This window comes from Cupressus sempervirens, chromosome 6 (genome assembly GCF_028749045.1).
Source record: "Cupressus sempervirens isolate cs-2001-9-10 chromosome 6, ASM2874904v1, whole genome shotgun sequence".
Classification (NCBI taxonomy): Eukaryota; Viridiplantae; Streptophyta; class Pinopsida; order Cupressales; family Cupressaceae; genus Cupressus; species Cupressus sempervirens.
This window is the reverse complement of record NC_143123.1, coordinates 314,333,168-314,339,167: the sequence shown is the minus strand read 5'-3', so window position 1 is coordinate 314,339,167 and position 6,000 is coordinate 314,333,168. Positions and strand designations below refer to the sequence as shown.

General features: G+C 32.2%; 1 pseudogene; it reads right to left on the bottom strand.

Moving 5' to 3' along the window:
• Positions 1-3,201: 3,201 nt before the first annotated feature.
• The window catches only part of LOC149552452 (serine/threonine-protein kinase Aurora-2-like), a 174,626-nt pseudogene continuing 171,827 nt past the window's right edge, over positions 3,202-6,000 (bottom strand).

Below are 6,000 nucleotides of genomic sequence, written 5' to 3'. Positions count from 1 at the left end.
TAGGACCTATAACCTCCATATATGAAGGATCCAAGGCCTTTTAAATCCATAATACCATCTGCACAACCATTAACAACTCTAAGATCTAAGACACCTTAAAGACTCAATCGCCTTAACTCATAATATTATGAAATGTAAAGACAAATAACAAAGGCTATTGGTGTGACCTAAATCCTAATGACTAACTCACCTATCCAAAATTTAAAGAGACCTTATAAGGTCTAAAAACACCCTAACCTAGGCTCTTGACTTTTCTGAAGTCAAGTACAAGCCAAAAACCAATCAAACAATTGAGGTTTCTTAGGTGTGCTCCTACACCATCCTCCCCAAAATGAAAAGATCAATCCACCCTTGAATTGAGGATATTTGGATCTATCCCAAAAATTTTGAACTTTTATTTCTTTATCCATACTATATTAGCATCCACATGTCCATGCTTCTTTATCAAATGTTCATTGTATTCCTTTGTTCTATTCTTCTTGTAGACTCTTGTGTCTAGTATGTTGTTTGATCATGTAGTTGTGGCAGTGGGTAGTTGTAAGTCTTCAATATCCTTGATCACCTCATGTATGGTCTAGTTACTATCCTAATTTTTTCCCTTATAATGAACTAGGTTTGCAATGTTGAAGATTGGTGACACTCCACTATCTTTAGGCAATTCAACTTTGAATGCATTGTGAACATATTTATCCAATATGGGACAGGGTTCTATCCTCTTCATCTAAAACTTGTGAGGGATTCTTTTCTTCAATATTGATTTTTTAAGATAGACCATGACTAAATCACCAACATTTAAGACCACTCCAATAGAGATTGCTAACTCTATTCCTAAAAGATTATATGAGATAGTTGCGAAAAAGTGGAAGTTTATTTTAGAGGTAAAAAACAAATCAAAAAGGTTACTTTAGCCAAATTCATGCCTGAACTTGATAGAAGAATGATTGAAAAAGTTGTATAGAAGAATAAAGGGATATTTTCACCCAAGTATCAAGCATTTAACATTTTAAGGAATAAAGTAGAAGAGGTGGTAACCCAGAGCAAGTTGCTATGGAAAGTTATCTATGGGTTATCCACCAAAGTTGTGGAAGAGATGGGAGACCAAGTATAGGAGGACACAACAGCAACAGGAGAAAAGTAAAACATAGCTACAAAAAAAGAAAAGGATGACACAACTGAGGAGAATGAATAAGTTGCTTGAGTCTTGAGCACCAGTCCCCCACATGCAGAGAAAGAGCCATAACTATTGAAGAAATACCTAATAATTCTACACAAAATGTTAATCCACTAAGTGAGGAGGACATTAGGAAACTACAATAGGAATCCACTAATATTGTTCTACCACTAGTACATTTGACCCCTTTTTTGACCAATATTGGTCAAAATTTTGACATAGGTTGGTCAAAATTTGGACCAACCAATTTGTCAAAGTTTTTCCCATCAAAATTTTGACCATCTTACTGGTTGGTCAAAATTTTGACCAATACATTGGTCAAAAATATCCCAGAGTCCTAGCATGATCAACTATAGGTGTTGGTCAATTTTTTTACTAATGCATGGTCAAAAACTACAAACAGTGGTCAGAATTTTTGACCAATACCTGGTAGAAAACTTTTAGGTACTGGTCAAAATTTTGATCAATTCTTGGAAGACAACTCTTAGGTATTGGTTGAAATTTCAATCAATGCATGGTAGAAAAATTTTGGGAATTGGTTGAAATTTTGACCATTGTGTGATAGAAACCTTTCAGGTATTGGTAAAAATTTCAACCAATGCCTGGTCAAAAACTATCATCCATTGATCAAAATTTTGACCAATTCCTGGTAGAAAACTTTTAGGTATTGGTCAAAATTTTGACCAATGTTTGGTCAATATTTTTTTGAGGCATTCTATAAAATAGTTCACATGCCTTGCCTATGATTTGACATTTTGCATGCATCATTCACTCTCTCATCTTGATGATGGATTATAGAGACTAGTCTGAAATGATGATGCTAAAAAACACACACAATCAAATCCAAAAAAAACTAGCATTACAAATGGATTGTGGAAAATTAATATTTTTAATTTTGCATGCATGTCTACTAGGACAATCACAATTATATATGTTTTTTTAAGTTGTGATTGTCTTGGTAGACATGCATGCAAAATTTACAATATCAGATTTCCACAATCCATTTGTAATGCAAGTTCATTTTGGATTTGATTGTGTGTGTTTTTTAGCATCATCATTTTAGATCACTCTCTCTAATCCATCATCAGGGTGAGAGAGTGCACGATACATGCAACATGTCAAATCATAGGCAAGCATGTGAACTATTTTACAGAATGCCTAAAAGAAGCTAAGAATATTGAAATACTTACAAGGGACTATTCTATTGCTCTAAATATTATAGGCTTTTTTGTCTTCCAATCATAAGGATATTTATGTTTCTATGCTTTTTCTATGATAAGACATGAGTGTTCATCTAAGATCCTGACAATTGTCACATTTAAGTCATGGGCCCCTCCTTGGATTTCATGCTTTTGGGTAGGTACAAGTACCTTCCTAAGTATCAAGGCATGTTGGACATTGTTGGTTATAATTTTTTTTTATTAACAATATAATGTTATCACTCTTAGCTATATTTAAGATACTTAGGTACTACTAGGAACATCCTTTATAACTACAAATTGCCTACATACCCTATATCTCCATAATTTGTGTTCACAGCAAATGTCAACTCATATTTAGTGCGCATGTTTTAAAACTTCTAGATGTTTTGATTAAAAGGAAAACACATATTGAAACAGATTTGGATCTTGGGTTTGTTTCTACCCAATTAGTAGATTTAATTTAGAGAGGAGGAGAAAAAGAGAGAGTTTGGCAAATTAATAAATTACATGAATGGCAGCAATACAAGAAGGAGATACCAAAAATCAAAGAACAAACCTAGATCTATATACATGTTACATGTTTTCAGAGTAGCAAGAAACACTTTATACATATCTAGGGATGATCAAAAAATGATTATCGCAAATCAGGGATGGTCAAAAAATGATTATTGCAAATCAGGGATGGTCAAAAAATGATTATCGCAAATCCATACTAACTTACAAGAAGCCTCCAAGAGGAAGGCTACAAGTACATAGTTCAATTGAATTCCCTGACAAATAGTTCAATTGAATCCTCCTCCTAGAGGAAGGCTACAACAAATACATAGTTCAATTAAATGGTCTATAGATACCATTAGGATCAGCATTTTGAACAATCCATGGATGTTTTAAAAGCTTGTGTAAAGGCAACCTCTTTGAGGAATCTTTCTGCAGTAGTTGTGTAACCATGATAACTAAAAATTTATATAAGTAGTAAGATAGACATATCTAACTTAATTTTCTTTAGAGTATCAAGGCAACATATACTAACTTGAGATATTCAATCTTTAGCTACAGCAGAAACAAGTGGCTTTAAAGGAAATTTCAAATCCACTTTCATGATCCTACATAAAAAAGCTAGCCATGGTCAAATCCATGCTTGAAATAAGAAAATATAAGAACCCTTCAAGTATAAGGCCTGAAACAAAAATATATATATATACTAAGAATTGAAACATAGTATGGCTTCTCAGACCTTTTATAAGTGTTTGAATTCTCCTTTGCTTCAAAAGGAGGAACTCCATAAAGAAACTCATAACACAAGATCCCCAAACCCCACATGTCTACCCCAAAATCGTGCTCCCTATTTTCCATTGGAATAGACATTTGCAAATATGTAAATAATCTAGAAAATAAAAAAGAAGAGAAAATTAAATATTACACACTAACATACCCATTTCAGGAGGTAAGTAATCCAAGGTTCCACACATTGTTCGCCTTCTATCAAAAGTGTGCACAGACCAACGAAAATCAGCAATTTTCAGCTCACCTTGACAAGTGAATTTGTTAATAATGTAATGATTAGAAAGACATCCTTGCTAGTTTAAACTGAGTATCATTAGAAATATATTCATCCTTGGCACTTACCTGTATGCCAATTAACAAGTTCCCTGGCTTGATATCCCAATGTATGACATGCTTTTCATGGCAATATATCAAAGCTTTTGCAAGAGATGCAATGTACTATAAAAAAAAGAGTCAATAGTTTCCAAACTAAAAAAAGAAAATTAAATTATAAGCCATTTCCAATTGTACTTACAGTCATTGACTGCCTTTGACTGAAGCATTTACAATGTTGGAGCTCTTTGTAAGCTCACCTTTTGCAGCATATTCAAGAATAAGATAGACCCTACTCTGAATAAATTGATGACTCAAAGAATCAATTAAAGAAATACCAGGGAAGGCTTTGATGAAAAGCAAATGTCACCCAAAATATTAGAACATTGTAGGATATGCACCTGATCATAAAAATATCCAAACAATCAAAGTATATTTGGATGGTAGAAATGACTCTAAATTTCAATCTCCCTATGCAACTGGTGCTCTATCTATAACTATTGGAGTTGGTTCTTGAATAGAATTTTTAAAGCCACATCAAATTTTCTCTATTCACACAAGTGAAAATAGCTAGTGAATCATTATGTGATAGTCCTTCGCTAAAAAAAATTATGACATTCAAAATCTTACTACTCTTACCATATGATAAATGGGAATCATGCATTAAACTTATCATGTCCCTTGGTTGTAAATGGGAATCTCACTATTTATGATAAAAGAAAATATAAGAAACATTTACATAATATAATTGTTAACATTAGTGGATCATTGCACAAACCTATTTGCATTGTGATACTTGCTACAACATAGATCATTTGTGAAGTATCTAACATCATAGATAGTTGAAAGCACTGTTACATGAATATCTTATGTTTCAGCTAAGAGTTTATTTGTAGACTGAGTGCACAAGCATATTCTTTACAATGCATGGTGGTCTTCAACTATTATATTTTGAAATGAATGTGCCAAAATTTGGTGTTAAATACATTTTTATTTTCATATCATCTTTTGTAATGTGCTCTTTAAGTTTCTGTCATAGAACTATATGCAAGAGACTATTAGTATTTAACTTGTTATTAAAATTTACTTTTCTAACAAATCATATATAATATATTTGTCCTATTTCAAATTTTTTTGAATTAATATATAGTCTCTAAGCTAACCAAGCCTACTCAACCATACTCTTGAGCCAATTCTCACCAAATATTGGAGAGTACCCAGTTAAGTCCTACTCCAAAAGTTTTAAGTCTTAGGCTTGTCCTGAGCCTTGAGATTGGACAATTCTAATACTTGAACATAATAGCCCTAGTGATTGAAATTACAAATCTTGAGAGTTAAGGGTCATATGATATGAGTAATATTTGAATTATATGACAAATTGATAGGCAAATTGGATTTTTATGTTCTCTAAACTCTTTGATTTCATTTTTGTGCTTAATTATAGGGTTTTTGTTTTGTTGATTTAGTGTTGAGTTTTTATATCAATTCTATGTTGTGTCCTAAGTTTGAGTCAAAAATTTGGAATGCAATCAAGTCTGAGTCCACATCTTTGAACTATGCCTTCTTGTGCATTTCAAATATCAAGATAATTTGTATATTTGATATTGAATAAAGATCTGCTGATTTTTACCTCAAAATCTGTGGTTCAATCATGACTATGTCATGAGACAGCTTTACATATGGGTTCCAGTAACAAAATTCTTGAGACAAATTGATGGAACCAAATTTCTTCATGCATTGAAAATGAGGTGACTTAATGAAGAGAAGATGAATATTATCATTATGTTTCATAAAAAGACAACAAGTCAACAAACTTCCAATTGTTTTCAAGACAAGAATTATAAGCAATAGAAGTTCTAAATAATGCATTTTTCTTTAACTAACAAGCTACAAAAATCACATTTCTTTGAAATGAAGGAATGAATTTGCACAGAGCAGATATGGGAATCATATTTAAATTGGAAATAAAACACATTTTAGGCTTACAAATAAGGGATGTGCCTTTAGCATTGTTATCATTTTTACTAATAT